At 47.8% G+C, this 22,464-nt stretch overlaps 1 protein-coding gene and 1 long non-coding RNA gene across 2 annotated transcripts in view; both read right to left on the bottom strand.

Moving 5' to 3' along the window:
- The window catches only part of ADA2 (adenosine deaminase 2), a 63,081-nt gene extending 61,851 nt beyond the window's left edge, over window positions 1–1,230 (bottom strand). The window contains exon 1 of the mRNA XM_073887016.1: window positions 1,144–1,230. The gene's annotated coding sequence lies outside the window, so the exon portion shown is untranslated. The remainder of the gene's footprint in view (window positions 1–1,143) is intronic.
- A 77-nt stretch (window positions 1,231–1,307) lies between these two features.
- On the bottom strand, window positions 1,308–22,464 carry LOC141371507 (uncharacterized). The gene is made up of 5 exons (XR_012376507.1): window positions 22,254–22,464; window positions 21,901–21,968; window positions 4,952–5,058; window positions 2,584–2,709; window positions 1,308–1,470 (listed from the first exon to the last, which is right to left on the bottom strand). It is a non-coding gene; the product is annotated as an uncharacterized lncRNA (long non-coding RNA).

The raw sequence follows: 22,464 nt of genomic DNA, 5'->3' as shown, positions 1-22,464 counted from the left end.
AGAAAGAAAGAAAGAAAGAAAGAAAGAAAGAAAGAAAGAAAGGAAATTGGAAAGGCTCAAGGGGCACCTGACTGGCTCAGTTTGTAGAGCATGTGACTCTTGATCTTGGGATCGTGAGTTTGAGCCCCACGTTGGGCATGGAGCCTACTTAAAATAAAAAAAGAAAAGAAAAAGAAAATTAGAAAAGAACAGAATAGTGACTCTAGGGTGTGGGAGACAGCTCTTCCTTCATCAGTAACATCTGCTGGGTACGGCTCTTCTCTACAGATAATTGGAGCAAGTTGCCCCTCAGTTTAACAGTATACATTTTGTCCCCTGATTTGAAAGGCCTGGAAAACATGGCCTAGTTTTGGCCGCTCCCACTACTTATGGTCAGTGGAGGTTGTGGGCTCATAGCCTATCGGAGGCTAGGCATCAGCAAAGCCCTATTTTACAGGTGGGGAAATGATGGCTGAGAGGGCACATGCTGTCCCAAGTTCACTCAGGGGCTTTAGTGACAGGAACCCACTCCAGAACCTGGGCCCTGACTCGGTGCTCCTCCCTGCACAGCACAGCGGGGGTGGGTTGCTGGCCAATTCTGAGAGAGGGCAAAGTGATTTAAACAAGCAAACGAAACAGACTAACAGCAAAAGGCTGTGGGTGTGGAATTGGGGTGGGTTCTGAGTTCTTGGGGCCAAGGCTGGGGGTAGAAACAGTCTACTTTTGTTTGGCCCTTGAGGGCCTCTGAAATGCCAGCCGCTGTCAGCCTTCCTCTGTCCTCCAGGCCAGGGCTGCTGGGACACTTGGTATTTTCCAGGACACAATTTTGAGCACCTTAAAAGAGGGCCGGAGGGGAGTCGGGATCAGCGTCTGGCTCAGATTTCCTTACTCTGAGCCGGACACAGTCTTAGGAAACCGCCCACAGTGCACAGTCCTATCATTCAAATGAAACCTAAAACCCAAGCCCCGGGGAGTCACACGTGGTCACCAAGGACACCCCAGCCTGGGGCTAAGCCAAGGGCATTCGCCAGGGCGGCTCGAGGCTGCTCTGCGGGCCGGGATCAGTCCTTTCCTCAGACCCGCAGCACCACCACCGCACCCCTCCCCTCCCTCTAGGGACCCTCTGGCTGGTCCCCCTTCAGTCACAAAATTCCCTGCGCTTACCTTGGGGCTCGCTCTGCTGTGGCAACAGCGTGCACCTTCCCAGGGTTCTGAGAAATAACTTTCCTAAGAGTGTCACCAGCTGCAGACACCCCTGTCATAAACGGTCCCAGCTCTAAGCCGCCTAGGGCTTTTATCCCCTCCCTCTTAGCTACTCATTACCCAGCTTAATTAGGCCAGGAAATGCTCCTGCGGAGGACACTCTCGGCAGGAGGCGAGGCTGGAGGAGAGATTCTCAGCGGCTCCACTTCCTGAGGCTGGAGCTGGGGGGCTGGGGAAGGCCTGGAGGAAGTCCGTGGAGATGGCAGGGCCGTGTCCTCCCATGAACAGCTGCTGGGAAAGAGGCAGAGATGAGCACATTTGCTCGCCGGGCCCTCCAGGGAGCTCAGGGTTGCACTTGTTTACGGGAACAGTTCTGGATCTGAAAGCTTGCAAGTGCCTGCCCACCCCCACCCCCACCCCCACCCCCGGCCCCCTCAGTGAACCAGCCGCACCCCCCCCATGACCACTTGCAGTATTTCAGCCCAGTCCCTGACATAATCATAGCCCGACACAGCCCGACACTGCCTCCCGTGTTCAGCCAGCCAGCCCCTGACCTTCACCTGAACCGCTTCGGTCGGTCGTTTGGGTAGCCCCCCCCACCCCATGAAAAGAACGCCAAGGTTCTTCTGAGGTGAGCACAGGACCGAGTTGGCCCTTCTGCTGCGGTGGTGGGTGAGTGGCAGGTGACACTGTCTAGGGGTTACCCCGTGGGACCGACAGTCTCAAGTCCAGCCTCGCTGTCCTCTGTAATTCCGTGACCTTGGATAAACTGTTTTGTCTTTCTGAGCCTCAGTTTCCTGAGCCACACAGACGAGAGAGAACTGTCACCTCTTGCGAGGCTGAGACCATCTACTATAACCCCATGGCAGAAATGCGGAAAGGTTCAGGAAGAAGGAGCTGGTGTTCCCAATGTCAGGACTGTGGTCAGGGGGCTTTGCCTCTGAACCAGGGGAGGACCTCTGTAGTTATTGACGCCCCAGCCCCGCTTTTCTTTAAGGGAAACTTAAGAAAGGGGTAACTAATATTAAAGCTCCTACGATCTGGAACCATTCATACTTACATTATCTCACCCAATTATCAAATTATCTGTTGAGGCTTCTGGATACAAGTGAGTGACCAGAGGCTCAGAGAGGGTGGGTAACAGCTAGTAAAGGGCAGAGCAGATCATGGGTGATAGGATCTGAGGTCTGAGGCTGCTGCTGGCCTGGAGATGTCAGAACGCCACCAACCTACAGGGAGGAGGCTGACCTGAATCTCAGTACCAACGGGCGGATCATCACTCTCCAAGAGGGGATTTTGAAGGCTTAGAGTCAGAATGTCATCCAAGAATGAGTCTGTCTGTGGTGGGCTCTCTAGGCCCGTGGGACACACACACACACACACACACACACACACACTGACCTTTAAGCTCTGGAGCCGTCTGGTTCAACAGTCCCTGGTTTATGGTTTTGTGCCTTGCTGCTTCTATGGTATCAATGTTTTCTGAGAAAATGTACATTTTTTGACCAGTGACTTCATTTCCCTCACCTGGAGGAAGACAAATGTGATTCTTGGCTCTCGGATGCCCAATAGCGCTGTGATCAGAAGGTTCACAAGTAAGTTTGAAAAGTGCTTCCCATTCTACCAAGAAAAAATAACCATGTTCCATAGTAGGGTTGGGGTGGGGGTATGGAGGAAGATGGGGTACCTCCAGTTCTATCCAGAGGAGGGCAGTAGCCTATTTACCCATAGAGAAGACCCAGCAACCTGGGTTCTCCCAGGTCCCCAAGGGAATCTTCCTCTGCTTTTGACCCACCTAAGGAGCTGCACCCCTGCCTCCCCAAACTCCTGTCCGTTGGTTTGGGGGATCCACCCATTCCAGGGGTCCATGATCCATGGACTGACCTGGCTGGTAAAGCGGTTCTCACTTGGAATCCATATACTCAAAGGAAGCTCCTGGCTGAGCAGTCAGAGGCAGACAAGACCTCGGAAGCCTAACTAAGCTTGAGGGTCTGTGGCTTCATCACTTTCGACATGTGATCTGAGATACGTGAAGTCAGGGTAAAGAAAACCACTCAACCACTTCCCAGGATGCTAGAAATGCCATCAGGCAGAACTGCCCTGCGGCTCCGGGGAACAAAACTTGAGTGAAGTTACTGGGAGGCAGCGTGGGCTGACCCTACAGAAGGCCTTAAGCGCTGGAGTCGTCAGTGAATCCTTCGGGCTGGCCCCACGCATGCGGGTGGGGGCTGACGCGAAGGAGGGCGCGGGCTGGCCTGTGTGCTGGGCAAGGCTCGGGGCCTTTCCACCCCAGGGCTCGGTTCACAGGGGTGCTGTGAGGTAGAGCTCAGGAGGGGGTGGGGGTAGGGGCGGCTGCAACACAGAACCAGGATGCCCAGTTCTGGCACACAGGACTCTCCCTTTGGGCACCATCTGGGGCACTTTTCAGGCCTTCACTCTCTTTCATTCAACCTACACCCCACCCCTCCCTCCGTCCACCCACTGGGAGGCATCATCTTCCTCTGGCCCACTCCTACACAGAGGCAGGAGTGGGAGATGCCGCCTCCACCCCGAGCAGCTTGGGGGCAAACATCTGCTCACTGCCATTGTTTCTCCTTATTTAGGGGGTGGGAGGGACCCGGTGGAGCTCAGCGGAGCCACAAGCCCAAGCTGCAGTTGGATATACCCTCCTCCCAGGGAGCGGGGAAAAGCTGAAAGCTCCCTTGGGCCTCTGAGAGGGATTTTCAGCGAGTCATTCCCACAGGGCGGGGGCTGCTGCTGGCGGGGTAGCGGGAGGAAGGGTGACATTCACCCTCCTTGGCAACACCCCTCATTTGTTCCCTGGCTCCCTGGAGCCTGGCAAGGCCACGTGGCTGATGGATACAGTCACCTGTGTCCCTCCCTCCCATCTGGGTCTGCCCCTGCGCCACCTTGAAGCACCGGGCCTGCAGCAGAGCACCTGGAGTCTTGGGTGTGGGCAGGCGTTTGTCTCGCCAAATAGTTAAATGCCAGGCCAAGGGCACTGAATCACACATACCACAGGGGCTGTGGGTTCAAGCAGTCACCGGCTGACCTGCCTGGGAAATGCAGGGATCTGTTCCAGCACCTTCGTGGCAACCCCACCTACTTAACACCAAGTTTCAAATGCCAGGTTGGAGATAGAGAGAACCACAGTGAAGTGATTCTGGAAATACTGGTGTCAGGGATGTGGCAGTTAACAAAGAGGAGGAGGCAGGCCCCTGCTCAGGGGGTGCTGGCCGTCTGGGGGAGGTGTAAACCCTGCCGCAGATAGAAGGACAAGCCGTGGGGGGTCAACGAGAACAAGTGAGAGCAGGAGCAAGTCGGGGAAGGCATCTCTGAGGAAGTGACATCTAAGCTGAGGTAGGCAGAGGTAGGCAGGCCAGGCTCGTCTTGCAGGCGGCTGTCGGAGCTGAAGTTCTAAGACAATATGAGGCAACACGTTCCAGAACTCAGGCAGGCTCCAAGTCAGAGTTCTGGTTCTGGGCTCTCTAATGATTCATTGTGTGGTCAGACTAGCAGCCCGTAATTTCCCTGTGGACGATGCTATCGGCCTGTCTCCCAAGGATAAGAGATGTGTGCCTTAAAGGTGTTTGAGATCCCCAGACAAGACCCAACATACTGTTATTATCAGTTGCAACATGTTATTTCTAGTTTCTACCCACTCCGCAAAAAGAAGAGCCTTCTCAGAATGGTACCCCGTTCCTTCCCAGCCTCAACGGGGTATCTCCCCGTAAGATTAATATAGATTCCCACAGACGTTTCCAGATACCTTCATTCTCTCCCTCCTTGTGGATGATCCTTCAAATGTAGAGAGACTCCTGTTTCTGCTGTCTCTTCTTCCATGTCATCTTTATCACAACCTTTCAGGACTTTTTTCTTTCCAAGTAAACAAAGTATTTGGAGTTAAGTCAATAGGCCTTCTGTCCCTCTCCCTTCAATGCCTCCACCCCACCCACCCAGCGCATCGCCGTTGTTCACAATTCTTCGGGGCACTTCTCGTCGTGACCTCACTCAGACATACATGCATATCAGCTGGAATCATAGTCTTGGTTTATGATTTATCTTTCAATATACGTCCTTATCTCTTGTTGTTAGCTGTTGCCTAGTATGACTTAGTCTGGGTGTTATGACTTATTTCTTGTGTATTTACTTTTATGCACTCCTATGTTTATTGCTACATTATTTTTTTTAAATTTGATTTCATATGGATTTTTTTTTAGATTTTATTTATTTATTCATGAGAGACAGACAGAGAGAGAGAGAGAGAGAGAGAGGCAGAGGGAGAAGCAGGCTCCCAAGGAGCAGGGAGCCCGATGCGGGACTCGATCCCAAGACCCTGGGATCATGACCTGAGCCGAAGGCAGACGCTTAACCATCTGAGCCACCCAGGCGCCCTACTGCTACATTATTGACAACAGACAAGATATGGAAACAACCTAAGTGCCCTTCAGTGGATCAACTGATAAAGATAAATACTGTATGATATCCACCTATATGTTGTATCTAAAAAGCCAAATTCATAAAAGCAGAGTGTAAAATGGTGATTACCAGGGGGTGGTGGGAAAATAGGAATGATTTTTTTTTTTTTTTTTGTGGTACGAACTGACAACTGAGAGACAAACAAATGACTTGTTTTTTACTGATGGATATTTGCCCCTCCCCCTTTTATTGCTATTGCGTATGGGTTACTTCTTTACAAACTGGGCTGGATTTCAGATATTTTTATTTTCTATAAAACTTTCTTCAGCAGGGCGAGATGAGAAATCCACCACTGATAATGCTGTTTTTGTTTTTCTTTTAGTTAAGGGCTATCTTTGGAATCATGGCCCATTTGCTTCAGGGCCAGGGGGCCTCAGGCTAAGATGACCTTAGCCTCCTTGCCCAGCCCCGCCCCCCTGCCCCCAGTCCCCATCAGTGATTGTCCTCATCCCGGTATAAGGTGGTGACCAGTCATTTCCCTCATTTTGCCTGATACCCTGCTGCTCTGTCTCCGACGGCCCAGGCGCACCACTTCCAGCTCATGTGTGTCTCGCTCCCACGGTGGGAGTAACCTGGCGCCCCAGCCCTTCATTTCCCCAGGAGCCCTTTGGACCTGAGTCATCTCTTACCTCAACCCCTCCAGGCCCCCTCCCCTGGTGGGCTGCTGTCTGTGCCTATCTGCCTCTCCTGAGGCTTTTCTCTACTTGTCCTGATCTCAAATATTTGTCCATTTATACTTCCTCCCTGTCTTCTGGGAATCCTGAATTCCGAGGGAGTTTCCAGTGCCCCCTCTAGCCTGAACCCCTCCTGTGCTCTCCCCTCTGCCGCCTTTCTTTTCTCCCATCTTGGCGCCCTTTGTTTCGCACCCCACTCTCCAGGTGTTGCCCCCTTCCCTCGCCCCTGCAGTCTCTCGGTCTCTCGTCCAACAGCCTCTGCTCCCAGCATCTGTGTTCCTAACGCCGTCTTCGGTTGCCAGGTTTATGTAACACAAAGTGAAGGAGAAGCTTGGCAATTACCTAATGAGTCCACACAATGCAGACAGCCAATTAAAATATCCTTGACACAACAGATCCCCTCACTGCGTAAGGCTGAACTCCAGCGAGGTCTGCCCTTCACCAGATCTGTCACACCATCTAGATGATTGGGGTGACAAATAACTGATGTTGATCTCACTAGCAAGTGAGAATTTCAGAATCTCTCTGTCTGGCTGCCATCTCTCCAAATAAAGGATATTTAAATACACCCGCAAACAAAAACAGAACACACTAAAAACTACTTTCTTAGAGTTGGTGTGTAACTGTGAACTGAAATCCATCATCAAAATAGGAATTTCTGTGGAAAGTGCAGTTTGCGTGGTAACTTAAATCCCAGCATTTTGTTCATAGATGTGTCCTTTTGCAAAATACACAGCAGAAATGAGCATAGCAGCTTTTCTAACTCCAAAGACCTTGATATTCCTCCCTCTCACCTTGTTATAGAAGCACAACCCAGAAGAGTCCTAATAAGTTAGCACTGGTCGGGGGCTTGGGGCTGGTTCTGGATAGAAGCCACTTCTCTGATCTCAACACAGTTTGTTTTTTTTTAAGTTTTTTTTTTTTAGTTTTTTTTTAAAGTCTTTTATTTGCGTGATCTCTACACCCAACGTGGGTCTCGAACTCACGACCCCGAGAGTCGCACACTCTTCCAACTGGGCCAGGCAGGCACCCCTCAACACGTTTCTTTTTTTTAAAGATTTTATTTATTTATTTATTTGAGAGAGCACATGTGCCATGCCTGCACAAGTGGGGGGAGGGGCAGAAGGAGAGGGAGACTCTTCACTGAGCGAGGAGCTGGATGCAGGGCTCGATCCTATGACCCCGGGGATCATGACCTGAGCCAGAGGCAGATAACTAACTGACTGAGCCGCCCAGGCACCCTGATCTGAAGTGTTTCTGAAGAACATTTTCTAAAACGGCGTCCTCTTTCTTCCCATCTTTACCCCTACTCTGGGCTATCAGCCTTGAGAATGGAATTTAGTAAAAACATCCCTAAAACAAAGCAAATATTCTCTGCCTCCAACCTCCCTTAACCTATCCACTGAGGTGCCTTTTTTCTTTCTTTTTTTTAAAAGATTTTATAGGGGCGCCTGGATGGCTCAGTCAGTGAAACGTCTGCCTTCCCTTCAGGTCAGGGTCCCAGGGTCCTGGGATCCAGCCCCATGTCCGGTTCCCTGCTCCGCGGGGAGATGCTTCTCCCTCTCCCACTACCCCCTGCTGGTGTTCCCTCTCTTGCTGTGTCTCTCTCTGTCAAATAAATAAAATCTTTAAAAAAAGCAGCAGCAGCAGCATGCTGTGAGGGATAAAATAAGGGGCACCTGGGTAGCTCAGTCGGTTGAGCATCTGACTCTTGGTTTTGGCTCAGGTTGTGCTCTCAGAGTTGTGATCTCAGGGTCCTGGGCTCAAGGCCTGACTCAGGCTCCTTACCCAGCGGGGAGCCTGCTTGAGGTTCTCTCTTTCTCTCTCTCTCCCCCATCTGCCCCTCTCCCTGCTCATGCGCTCTCTCTCTCAAATAAATAAATGAATCTTTAAAAAAATAAAATAAGGGCGCCTGGGTGGCTCAGTTGGTTAAGCGACTGCCTTCGGCTCAGGTCATGATCCTGGAGTCCCGGGATCGAGTCCCGCATTGGACTCCCTGCTCAGCGGGGAGTCTGCTTCTCCCTCTGACCCTCCCCCCATCTCATGCTCACTCTCTCTCTCAAATAAATAAATAAAATCTTTAAAAATAAAATAAAATAGAATAAAACACCGGAAGTCTCTGATGGGTTCTAATAAAATTTCAAGATAAAATTGGATAAAATTTCAAGTACACTTTCTTTCTTGAATTGTGTGAGAAATACAGACATAGGGAGGATCAAATTTAAACACACATGACTTATGAAATAAGAAAAATGTTACAAAAACACTGGATTTCCCATGTTAAGGGAAGGTTTCAGTAAACTTTCAAAAATGCTGTCTTCATATTTCTCACTTGTGAAGAACAAAGTCTAGGATTTATCTGGTCTCACAGATCTTCAAGACTAGCAAAGAAACCCAAAGTTAGGAGACCAACCAGCATGCATCCATTCAGAAACCCCCCTTGTGAGCATCACCCAGAGGAGCAAAGATTTCCCTTCAGACACCCTGGCCTTGAGGACAGACTCCTTTCCATTTTGTTTCTGTCCAGGGTCCCTCCTCCATGGTTCTTCTTTTCCTTCGAGATGAGAAATATCTATGGCGCAATCCACACACACTGGAGAGGCAGTGCTGCGTGATGGACTAAACAAAATCATCAGTCAGTTATGACTTAGGAGAGCTTGGATGAATCTCAAAGCCTCTAAGCCTCAGCTTCCTAAAGTATAAAATGAAGATAATAACACCAACCTTGTAAGAAATGTGTGATTAGATAAAAAAGCATAATTGAAAACAGTTTATAAATTATATAGTAATCTACAACATAAGCCATATTATCACGATAGATCATTTTTTAAGGTTTTTTAAAAAATTTATTTTTTTAAAGATTTTAACCATTTATTTGAGAGAGAGAGAGAGAGCAAGCGCAAGGGGGGGAGGGGCAGAGGGCGAAGGAGAAGCAAGACTCCCTGCTGAGCAGGGACCAAGCCCTTCCCCACATGCCAGGCTCGATCCCAGGATCCTGGAATCATGACTTGAGCTGAAGGCAGACGCTTAATTGACTGAGTCACCCAGGCACCCCAAGATTTTTTTTATTTTAAGTAATCTCTACACCCAATGTGGGGTTTGAACTCACAACCTGGAGATCAAGAGTGAAATGTTCTATTGGCTAAGACAACCAGGTGCCTAGAAACCAGTTTCTTTCTTTCTTTCTTTCTTTCTTTCTTTCTTTCTTTCTTTCTTTTTTTTTTTGAAACCAGTTTCTTTAAACGCTTCTTTTTCCTTTGGAGGTTCTGCTGAAGAAGTTTTCCCTTTTCTTTTCTTTCTTTCTTTTTTTTTTTAAGATTTTATTTATTTATTTGAGAGAGAGAGCACAAGTGGTGGGGAGAGGCAGAGGGAAAGGCAGAATCCCTGTTGAGCAGGGAGCCTAATGTGGGGCTTTATCCCAAATCCTGGGATCATGACCTGAGCTGAAGGCAGACACTTGACTGACTGAGCCACCTAGGCTCCCCTTCTTTTTTTTTTAAGATTTTATTTATTTTAGAGAGAGAGTGCAAGGGAGCATGAATGGGGAGGGGCAGAGGGAGAGAGAAACTCAAGCAGACTCCCTGCTGAGCGGAGCCCACTTTAGGGCTCAATCCCATAACCCTGAGATCATGACCTGAGCCAAAATCAAGAGTCCGATGCTTAACTGACTGCGCCACCCTGGTGCCCCATTCTTTTTTTCTTCCTGCATCTCCTGTCTCTCCCTTTTGCCTTCTCCTTCCCCTCCATTTCTCTTGTCATTGTCCATCCTCCCTGTGCCTACCACTGCGCTTTGATCGTGGGCTCCAAGGAGACCTTCAAACAAGCGTGACACCAGCATTTCTTTCTTTTTTTAAGATTTTATTTATTTATTTGAGCGAGAGAATGAGATAGAGAGAGCATGAGAGAGGGGAGGGTCAGAGGGAGAAGCAGACTCCCCGCCGAGCAGGGAGCCGGATGCGGGACTTGATCCCGGGACTCCAGGATCATGACCTGAGCCGAAGGCAGTCGCTTAACCAACTGAGCCACCCAGGCGCCCCGACACCAGCATTTCTAACCCCTGCTTACCATTGCATAACTTTTTTTCTTCTGAACACATGGAGGTTATGATCCAATGCAGAATCTAATTCTGGAGAAAGGACAGGAAGAAGGTTCTTCCTCCAGCATTTTTTGTCTGCATGGTTCCAAAAAGAGGCACATAGTTTGGGAAAGGGCAAACTGCTCACTTCTCCCCAAGTAGCACTTCTTCAGGAAATACACACTCATGAGTGTTTATCAATATAACACACACTCGTGGTGAATATTATCGAAATCTGTTAGCCAGAGAAGACAGGATCTTGCCATTGGAGAGGGGATGGCAAAGAAAATAGAAGAGTAACTGCATGATGACAGAACAAATGGAGAGAAAAGGAGATTAGATGAAGGAGGGGTGCCTGGCTGGCTCAGTCAGTGGAGCATAGACTCTTTTTTTTTTTTTCAAAGATTTTATTTATTTATTTGAGAGAGAGAGAGAGAGAATGAGAGATAGAAAGCACGAGAGGGAAGAGGGTCAGAGGGAGAAGCAGACTCCCCGCTGAGCAGGGAGCCCGATGTGGGACTCGATCCTGGGACTCCAGGATCATGACCTGAGTTGAAGACAGTCGCTTAACCAACCGAGCCACCCAGGCGCCCTGGAGTGTAGACTCTTGATCTCAGGGTCATGAGTTGGAGCCCCACGTTGGGTGTAGAGATTACCTAAAAATAAAATCTTCTTTTTAAAAAGATTTTATTTATTTATTTGAGAGAGAGAAAGCACATGCACGAGTGCATGAGCAGGGGAAGGGACAGGAGGAGAAGCGAACTCCCCATCGGGTAGGGAGCCTGATGTGGGACTCCATTCCAGGACCCTGAGATCATGACCTGAGCTGAAGGGAGATGCTTAACCAACTGAGCCACCCACCCAGGCACCCCAAAAATAAAATCTTAAAAAAAAAATGATGGGAAGGAGAACACAGGAGGCAGAAGAAGGAAAAAAGCAAAAAGAATTTTCTTCAAAGGAATCTTTTTTTTTTTAAAGATTTTATTTATTTATTTGACAGAGAGAGAGAGAGTACAGGCAGGGGGAGCAGCAGGGAGAGAGAGAAGCAGGCTCCCACTGAGCAGAGAGCTTGAGCTTGACGTGGGGCTTGATCCCTGGGATCATGACCTGAGCCGAAGGCAGATGCTTAACCAACTGAGCCACCCCGGCGGCCCAGGAATCTTTTTTAAAAGAAAAATTTGGTTCCCTTTCTCAGGGTGCAGAATTCGAGGTTGATTATTTTCTCTCCCAACGCGTAAATATTTCACTCAACTCTCATTTGCATGGTTTCTGAGAAGTCAGATAGAATTCTTATCTTTGTTCCTCTATCGGTAAGATGTTTTTTCCCTCTGTCTTCTTTCAGGACTTTATCTTTGATTTTCTGTAATTTAAAAAGGATGTGCCTAGGTGTGGTTTTTAGGCATTTATTCTACTTCGTCTATTTTGAGCTTCCTAGATCTGTGACTTGGTGTCTGACATTAATTTGGCTGATATTCTCAGTCGTTATTGTTTCAAATCTTTCTTCTATTCCTTTCTCTGTTTCTTCTCCTTCTGGTATACCTTTTGTTGCTGTCCCATAGTCCTTGGATATTCTGCTCTGCTTTTTTCAGTCTGTTCTCTTTGTTTTTCAGTTTCCAAGGATTCTATTACTATAACCCCTAACTTAGAAATTCTTTCTTCAGCCATGTCCACAGGGATTCTTCATTTCTGTTACAGTGTTGCTGTTGTTTTTGTCTCTAGCATTTTGGGGAATAAATTCCCTGAATGATGCTTGCTCTTCAAATTGTGTTTTTCGCTTTTGGGTATGCCTTGTAATTTTTTCTTGATAGCCGGACACATACTGGGTAAAAGGAACTGCTGTAAATAGGCCTGTAGTAATGTGTTGGTGAGGCGTGGAAGGAGGGGAAACATTCTACAGTCCTATGATTAGGTCAGTCTTCTAGCAAGCCTGTCCCTGCACTGTGAACTTCACAAGATTCTCAGGGCTTCCCCCCCAGCCTCGTGAATGGGACAGGATGACTACAGTGGGCTGAGGTTGGGTATTTCCCTTCCCCAGGTCAGTTAGGCTCTAATAACACCACAACAGGTTAGGTTTAGGTTAACTAGTTTCCCCTGAAGGCGGGCCTCCTTAAGAAGGACAGAATATTCTGGCTATTTCAAAATGGTTCCTTTCATCCTGCCCCTTCTGGAAGCCCAAGGGGATTTTCTTTCCTTACTATGGGAATCTGGAAGAGCTCCTGGAGACAAATCTCACAATATTGTCAGGGATCCCCCATTACTGGGTCCCCCTGGAGTTTTTAACTCTCAGACTTGTCCACATGAGCCTCTAGCAATTCGTCAATTATAGTTCAGACTTTCCTACCCCAGCACTGGTTTCCAGTTTCTGCTTTGAGTCTTTGAGACTTCCTCTATTTGTTTGTCTGTCTTTCCAATCTTGGGGGCAGCAGTTTGTCCTGTGTCCTGCTCTCTCTTACAGATCCAAGAAAAATTGTTGATTCTTCAGCCTGTTCAGCTTTTTACTTATTGCTAGGATAAAGTGGCAACTCCCAAGTTCCTTTCATGTGGAACCAAAAACCAAGGTCTGCCTCCATTTTCCGGTGAGGTAAAATAATTTCAGCTCTTAGTCTATAATTCCCTCCTTTCTCTCTGTTTGTTGTTTCTGCTATTGTCTTGAGGTGTTTAAGATCTATTGCTCAGTTTGAGTGAAAGATGTAATTAGACATATGTTAAATTGCTTGTTATCAGTATGTTTTCTTTACCATGCCTTGAGGTTTTGCTTCTTCTCTGCTCTCTTATTTTTATTTTTATTTTTTTATTTTTTATTTATTTTTTTTAAAGATTTTTTATTTATTTATTTGAGAGAGAGAATGAGAGAGAGAGCGAGCACATGAGAGGGCGGAGGGTCAGAGGGAGAAACAGACTCCCTGCCGAGCAGGGAGCCTGATGCGGGACTTGATCCCGGGACTCCAGGATCATGACCTGAGCCGAAGGCAGTCGCTTAACCAACTGAGCCACCCAGGCGCCCTCTGCTCTCTTATTTTTAAAGAATTTATTCTATCCACTATCTATTCAAAAGGGAAGTAAAGAAAACTTAGTGCTTAGGAAAGAAGAAAAAAGACATGTGTAGCCTGAATCATGACGCCAAAGGTAGATTCATGTTTGTGCTTGCTTCCCCTCTATACCGGTCAGAGCTGTTGACTGAAAACAGTAGAACCAACTATGGATAACTCAAGAAGAGAAGGAATTGACTGAAAGGTGATCTCCAGGAAAACTGGAGAACCAGGCTTGGAAAATGGGCAAAACCCAGATCTGTCCATATACCCATGAACCCTAGCCAGGACTGACCTCAGAAACAGTCTGCCTGATAAACCCCAGGAGGCCTCTAGGGGACACTTGGCTCTGTGAATTATCAGTAACCATTTCTACATCTCTGTGGTATGCCCTCCAGATTCAAAGAATTGGGCTAAACCAATTTATGTTCCCTGTGGGAAGAGGAAATGCTGGTTTAGCCTTCCACAGTGGAAGACAGGATCCTTTATCCCACTAGGACTCCCTCACTGGGAAAGACTTGTAAGTGGGATGGACATTTGGAAGTAGACAGCCAAAGCAATGACCCAAGTCTGCTATAACCTACCCTTTTTATAGCCCAATAGCCACATGTAGCCCTCTTCCTACTTAATACTTTCCAGGACGTGGAAGATACCCTCCTCCCTAGCTATATTGTCTAGCAGCAATCCTACTTCCCTTGAAGGAAGGAAGGATCAATGATCCAGTCACCACTCCAACTCCCCCTTTTTCCTGTTTGCTTGATGACACAAGGAGACAAAACATTAGGTAGCTATATGAGCATGTATTTCAATATGTCTCCTGTGGAAGTTCTCTTCCCATGGGCACTAAAACCAGCAAAGAACAGATTACGTGGGGATAGGAAGCAAAGAAATTTGTGAATGGGTCACTGGGTATAATTTTGCCCACTTTCATTTCCTGGTTTGTAGTTCTGTGTATTTTTCTTTTTTTTTTAAGATTTTTTTAAAAATTTTTTATTGTTATGTTAATCACCATACATCACATCATTAATTTTTGATGTAGTGTTCCATGATTCATTGTTTGTGCATAACACCCATCACCGATCACCAGGCTAACCTATCCCCCCACCTTCCTCCCCTCTAGAACCCTCAGTTTGTTTTTCAGAGTCCAGCGTCTCTCATGGTTTGTCTTTTTTAAAGATTTTATTTATTTATTTGACAGAGAGAGATACAGTGAGAGAGGGAACACAAGCAGGGGGAGTGGGAGAGGGAGAAGCAGGCTTCCCGCCAAGCAGGGAGCCCGATGCGGGACTCGATCCAAGGACTCTGGGATCATGACCTGAGCCGAAGGCAGACGCTTAATGACTGAGCCACCCAGGCGCCCCTATTTTTCATTTTTTAAAAGTAATCTCTACACCCAACGTGGAGCTTGAACTCATGACCCTGAATGAGATCAAGAGTCACATGCTGTACCGACTGAGCCAGCCAGGTGCCCAGCTCCGTGTACTTTGGCTATGGGAAGGACCAATCCTCGTGTTGGTCATTGGCTCAGAGCATGAGCCCCACCCTGCAGTATAGCACACCAATCTCTGAAGGGGCTATGTCTTTGCTAGCCCATGCACACTGGCATTCTATGACTCCTTGACAATGGGGCACATGATAAAACTACTGAATCTTATGACAGCAATGTACGACTTCTTTCTTTCACTGTAAAACGTTTGTGGGACACCTTGGAGATGTTTAAGACATTCATTATCTTCACAATTTTTAAGATTTTTAAGTCACCTCTACACCCAATGTAGGACTTGAACTTACAACCCTGAGATAAAGAGTCAAATGCTCTACCGACTGAGCCAGTCGGGCGCCCCTAACTTCACAATTTTTTATCAGCACAATCCTGGAAAGCAGACACAATCTAGGATAAGCATTTATTCTGATAAAGGACAAAATAGAAGTACCTTTTTTTTAAAGATTTTATTTATTTATTTGACAGAGAGAGACACAGTGAGAGAGGGAACACAAGCAGGGGGAGTGGGAGAGGGAGAAGCAGACTTCCCGCTGAGCAGGGTACCCAATGTGGGGCTCGATCCCAGGATCCCGGGATCATGACCTGAGCCAAAGACAGACCCTTAACGACTGAGCCACCCAGGCGTCCCTAGAGGTACCCTTTTGATGACAGAAGGGGTCTAATGTAATAAAGCAGTCACCAGGTAGCTGGCTGATCTCACCAATGACTAGAGCCATAACAAAGAGTTGGTGTGCTGCTGCAAACTGGGCTCACAGCAGTGGCGGGGGTCAGATCAGCCTTGGTAAGAAGAAGTCCATGTTGTTGAGACCATCCATACATGATCTTCATTTTCCTGCCACCCTGACCTTTTGCTCCTGAGCCCAACGTGTAAGCCCTGGGGTGATGGAGAAGGAAGCTTCCTGACATCCACCTGGTGGTCATCTTACCCACCTGATTAAAAGCCTTTTGTGAAGTGGAGGCCTTTTGATAAGAATTCACACGGGAGGGGTGCCTGGGTGGCTCAGTCATTTAAGTGTCTGCCTTCAGCTCAGGTCATGATCCCAGGATCCTGGGATGAGCCCCACTCAGCGGGGAGCCTGCTTCTCCCTCTCCCTCTGCAGCTCCCCCTGCTTGTGCTGTTGCTTGCACTCTCTCTGTCAAATAAATAAATAAAATCTTAAAAAAAAAAGAATTCACGCGGGACACAAATATACCATCGAGAAACCTCCCCCCACGGATTATTGGGAGGGATTAATGAGCCAATAAATGTGAAATGCATGGCACATACTTTGTGCTCGATAAATGGCACTTATTATCACTAAAGAACAGAATATGTACAATGTGTAAATATTCCCTGAAACCATGTTGAAAAAATATAGTAGAGAGAAAATATAAAGTATACCATTTGTACAGTGCATAAAACGGCACTCAAAACAGGCTCCAGAACATAAAGAAACTGTGTTTCTTTTCTAGGAAAACTACTAACTTTGATCCAATCCAATAGTTACTTTAATCAGAAAAAAAAAGTATTTTCATTTTGAAAACAAAATTCCAAAGTCAGGCTTAGGTGCTCCGATTGCTCAAAACCTTCTGATCGTGTTATATTCGTGGGTATGTGTAAGTTATAGTAAAGCTTATTCATGTGATACAAAAAACCACAAAAGGGAAAGTAGTTACAGATTTTGTTTAAAGGAAATTGTTTCGTAAGTTAATAATTTATGTTTATATGACTCTTTTCCCCCTAATGATCTAAAACTGCTTGGTAGGCAACTGTGGTCACCACTTTACAAAATGGGCAATAAATTTCATTAATAAACCAATTGATATTTATTGCACAGGACATTGTGTGGGTTGTGGGCCCAGGCCAGAAGCGAAGTTTGCTCCAGCTTCTGGACAGCTGCAGTCCACTGTGGATAAAACAGAATGTGATGCTGACAGGGGCACATATATAGAACACTAAAATAAGGAGCACAGGGATACTCACACAGGTTACATGATGGCTGAGTATCCACAATGTCCTTCTCCTTCGCTTTGGGAAACAGCCTCAATTCCAGGGGGAGAGAGAGAACTGCTCATAGTGCGTGCATGCGTGTGTGTGCGCATGTGTGTGTGAAGGGGGAGGGCAGCATCGGTAGAGGCTGAGCCCTGAACACAGCATAGCTCACGGGAGGTGGGGAGCACGTCAGCCCGAAGGAGAGGGTCGACTGAGCTGCAAGGGCAGTAGCAGGAAATGAAGGGAATGAGGCAGGAAGAAGGTCTTAAGGTCACCCTATATGTCAAGGACAGAGCTGGTCAAGAAAACTAGAAGTCAACACTCCCAGGCTCCTAACATTACGGGGAGACACTGCTTCCTTGATATCTCATAAATCACGGAATTTCCCAGATAAATAAACTCATTTAATTCCCCTCTTTGCTGCTATCACTAAACTGGTACGTTTTCCCAGAGTTTCCTAGCCTTATCACAGATACGGGAGCTGGAAACGTAGCTGACATCCGCTAACTACAACCAGATGAAACGTCAGTTGGCAAACCCTATGACGGTTTGCAGCGCTTCTCTTCAGCATTACAGGTCTGCCCCCAGGAAACATCCCAACCTTTACACCTTCATCCTGACTGGCTGGCCACTTCACCGCACGTCCCTTTCCATCCAGACCCTTCCATGCCTGTGTGAGCGTGCGGGCACACACAAGAGAGGACTGCTCATAGTGCGTGCATGTGTGTGTGCATGTGTGTGTGCGCGCATGTGCACTGCTCTAAATGCCTCGAATGCTCAAGGTTTGTAGGTTTTAACTCCCCCACAGCCATTATCATGGTAGCAGCCACATAATTGGTCCCAATAAACACTTGCTCACCATTTGGGAAAAATTTATGGGTAAAGATACCCTTTTAGTACTATTCCTTTGTTCTCTACTTCTAGGTGACCTTCAGTGAAATCCTTTGCTCTCGTGTTAATGTTCCCAGTACTTTCTGTGCAGCCTAGAAAGAGCCCAGGAGTTGTCTCCCACACAAACCAGCCATGCAGTGCAGGTTTTACTTCTAAGGCTTTGTTGTTGCCTTTGAAGTGTGATTTGAGAGGCGAGGCATTTCTGCCTCCCTCCACTGATGCCTAAAATGTAACCATGAGAGATTCATTCACCTGCACTCAGCATGTCATTTTCCCGATACCCTCTTCAAAGACTTTTCCCTGAGCAGCCAAGGACACTGCTCCAGGAAGTCAAAAGACTCCTCCAGGAAGCTCTGAGAACTGTGAGGCCTTGGGCAAGTCACCCAAACTCTTCTGCTCTAAATATGGGGTACCACCCCAGCCACACAGAGCCACCTGAGAAGCAGACCAAGTAACTCAAGAAAGTACCTGGCACCGTGCTTAGCCAAGGCTTGGTCAGCGATTGCTTTCTTCACAACTTCCTCAGTGTCTCGTCTATAAAAAGGAGTGTATACTTGCCTACCTTATACAGGGGACCTAAGATTCTGCCTCCAGGCCTGCCCCCATTCAGCACCAGCTGCTTTCAGCACCGTGGCTTTCAAGCATCTCAGTTCACAATCAGAAATCTGCGTCATATGCACACCCTCAGTCTTGCCTGATTCCCTATCCCGAAGACTGCTCCTCCTTGCCAAAATACTTGTGTATTCCACTCCCCCATCCCACCTCGTAGAAAACCCCACCCCTGACCGACCAGAGGCTGGATCACATCCCAGGAGGGATCACGCCCTCCCCTCCACAGTACCAGTCCACGTCTCGGGTTATGGACAATCAGTGATTTAACCCTGCAAGTCCTACTCATATGCTGGGCTCTAGGTCCTGCAGTGAGGTCCAAGGTGGGTGTCGGCCTCTGAGTCAGGGGCCCCTTTCCAATCTTGCTTTCAGCGTGAGTACGGGCACCTCTCCCCACTTGCCAACAAGGCTACTGACGCACCAAACACATGCTCTTACACTGCTTGAGGACAAACCCTTCACAGAGGCTGTAGCCTAAATGTCAGGAGACCCATCTCGCTGCAGAGCCAGCCCAGTCACATTATCATGCCAGGCAGTGTGTAGTTCCTTTCCTTCTTTGCCCACACACCCCCTCGCGCTCTCCCCTTCAGACCATCTGGTAACAAGACACAGGCCCTGGGCTAGGCCACACATCTCAGATACACTTCCCTTAGCTGTACAAAAAAAAAAAAAGGCCTGGAGACTACGGCTCTAGTAAGACTGCAATAAATTCTTAGCCAAGAGCCCTCCTTCTCCGTGGCTGCTGTCAGCAAGAAGAAAAAGGGAAGGTTTATTCTCCAGCTACAAAAGATTTCTCTAAGATGCAATGAATTCTCCAATGAAATAATAAAATTTAAAAATTATCCTCATTTATTTTTTTTATTTTTTTTAAAGATTTCATTTATTTTTGGGGGAGAGAGAGTGTTAGAGAGCACGAGTTGAGAGGGAGGGGCAGAGGAAGAGGGAGAAGAAGCAGGCTTCCCACTGAGCAGGGAGCCCCGTGCCGGGCTCGATCCCAGGACCCCAGGATCATGACCTGAGCCGAAGGCAGACGCTTAACTGACTGAGCCACCCAGGTGCCCCAAAATTATCCTCATTTAAAAAAAAAACTGGGGGACACCCAAAAATTTTTTTTAAAGATTTTATATATTTAGTTGAGAGACAGAGAGAGAGAGCATGAGCAGGGGAGTGTGGGGAGATACAGAAGGAGAGGGAGAAGCAGACTCCTGGCCGAGCAGGGAGCCCGATACGGGGCTCGATCCCAGGACCCCAAGATCACAACCTGGGTCAAAGGCAGACATTACCCAACTAAGCCGCCCAGGCGCCCCTAAAAATTTTTTTTAATTAAGTAAACACTCCCCCCAACATGGGCCTTGAACTCACGACCCCAAGATCAAGAGTCACAGGTTCTGCTAACAGCCAGCCAGGCACCCCCAACCTTGTTACTGAAATACAAATACACCTTACACCTTAGTTACCCACACCTTAGTATACATACATTTATCAGGAAATTTGCAACCTGGGGCGCCGGGGTGGCTCGGTCGTTAAGTGTCTGCCTTCCCCTCAGGTCATGATCCCACAGTCCTGGGACTGAGCCCTGCATCAGGCTCCCTGCTCAGCGAGGAGCCTGCTTCTCCCTCTCCCTCTGCTGCTCCTCCCCCTGCTTGTGCTCTCTCTGTGTCAAATGAATAAACAATTTTTTTTTTAAATTAAAAAAAAAAAGGAAATTTGCAACCAGAGATCTTAGAGAAAGGAGGAGTTGGGCAGGAACGCAGAGGGGGTAGGAGGAAGCGGTAAAGATCAAATGGGGCACTGGAAAGTGAACACGGACACTGAGCATGGGATGAGTTTGAGCCTCAGGCCCAGGAACCCAGGAACATACCTGAACTCCCCACCAAAAATATTGCCTCATAGATCCTTCAAGATCATTCTTTCTGTTTCTTGAGACCCTCCGAAGCATGTCCAACCAGGCGCTGAGCTAAATCCTGCGGTCCCAAAGACACAGCCCCTCGAAGAGTTTACTATTTAATGTCTTCATTAAAGAGTTTACTATTTAATGGAGAAAAGAAATGTAAACAGTAACAATATGGTTATATATGTCTAATAGTATGATTTTTCAAAATGGAGAGGGTGAGTGAGTCAAGGGAGAACCCCTAAAGAAGGCATTTGAAGCAAAATGCTGAACGGTGGAGATAAAAGGTCAGTCGGACAAGGTGATAGGGGAGAGCTTTCAAGGCAGAACATCCGAGACAAGGACACAGTCTATTATGGAAAAGCTCAGTCTTGTGGAAAGCAGGGAATACAGCCAGAAACGTTGGCAAGGAAACTCTTTCATTTTTTATTTTATTTTTTTAAGATTTTATTTATTTATTTGACAGAGAGAGACACAGCGAGAGAGGGAACACAAGCAGGGGGAGTGGGAGAGGGAGAAGCAGGCTTCCCGCGGAGCAGGGAGCCCGATGCGGGGCTCCATCCCAGGACCCCGGGACCATGACCTGAGCCGAAGGCAGACGCTTAACGACTGAGCCACCCAGGGGCCCAAGAAACCTCTTCTAAAGATTCTTGTATGCCATGCTTGGGGCTTTGGTTCATCTCTTGGGAGATAGGCAATCATGCAAGATTTTAAGCACGGGGGTAATGGTGTCAGATTTGCATTTCTGAAAGCCCGCTATGGCAGGTAGATGGAAGAGATGCCATAAAAGGGGGCTGCAGCTGCTATTAAACAAACCTTATCTGTGCGCGAACAAACCCACATCAGAGTATCAGAGGAAACAATGCTGTGGAAATCCTAAGGTAGAAGTCGCTAAGGATTGGAATGAGGGGGGAAAGACCAATCGATTGACCCTCACGCTCACTGCTCACTGGGCACCTACCATGAATGTGTTCCAGAAGAGCAGACAAAGTAGTTTGTGGCGATGCTGATTCATGAATGGAGGTTTGGGGGGGATGGTGAAGACTTAGGTGTGGCTCTATGCCGAAAGGGGAGAACCAACGGAGCAGAATTTGAACGTGGTTTTGAATCAGGCATAGGAGCTGGGCAGGCAGAAGAGAGAAATGATCCCAGTAAAACCCTTATTAACAAATCCTTTGGGACTAAAACTTTCTTGAACAAATTGATGCTGGGTGAGGGCAGGGAAGTTCTAGACTCGGGACTGGCTTCTTGGCATGGTCTCTGTGGAGCCCGTCCTAGCAGTCTTGGGGGCGGCCTTCCCGGGGAGTGTCACCTGGGCTCCTGGGCCTCACAGAGTTCAGTCTCCCAAGAATTGGGGCACAAAGGCCTAGTTTCAACCACACTTCACTTCTGAGTGAAGTAAGAATACCCTCTTCCAGGGTGGGGAGGCAAAGCTCACTTCCCCTGGAGGGAAAGAACTGTGGCCACCCCTAGCAGGCCTCTTGGGCCGCCCACCTCTGACTCCCATGGGCATTTGTCCTTACCTCTGTCATAGCACCTATCACACTGCATTGCAATCCTTTATTTACTTGATGAATAATAATTTGTTTCTTACCAGACAATGAGCTTCCTCAGTCCAGAAACAGGCTTAGTCATCTTGGCATCTCCTCCAGCGCCTGCAACCTAGCGTGTGCCCAAGAAGTCAATCAAGATTAGAAACGAATGGATGTGTGCTGTTTGCCCTAGTTAGGGCCACCATTCACCGTTGTCCCTTCCCTAGGTTAGAGCAACAACCTCAAGCCGGAGCTCCTCCTCTCTGCTCTGGCCTCCCGCCCTGATGTTTGCCACACTAAGGAGAGACCAGAGCGGCCTTTCTCACGCACCAATCCTATCACACCCCTCCCCTGCCCCAAACCCTTTGAATGTTCAAGATTGGTCTTGGAATGACTTCCAAACCCTTTAACTCACCCAACGAACTTGATGTGACCTGGCCAGCAGTTCTGTCAGATCCGCTCCCCACCTGTAGCTCAGGCTTGGGTCCTAGGCAACGCCTTTCATTCACCAATGTGTCCTGCTGTCCTTTTTGGCTCTGGTCCTTCACATGCCGGCAACACCCTTAAATTCTCCTCCCCCTAGATAATTCCTACAGGTCTAACTTACTGTCTTCCTATTGCCTTCA

Source organism: Callorhinus ursinus, unplaced genomic scaffold (genome assembly GCF_003265705.2).
Source record: "Callorhinus ursinus isolate GAN/ISIS: 27379988/994484 unplaced genomic scaffold, GSC_fseal_2.0 scaffold74, whole genome shotgun sequence".
Lineage (NCBI taxonomy): Eukaryota > Metazoa > Chordata > Mammalia > Carnivora > Otariidae > Callorhinus > Callorhinus ursinus.
Note: the sequence above shows the minus strand (reverse complement) of the source record. Positions and strands in the feature narration are given on the sequence as shown.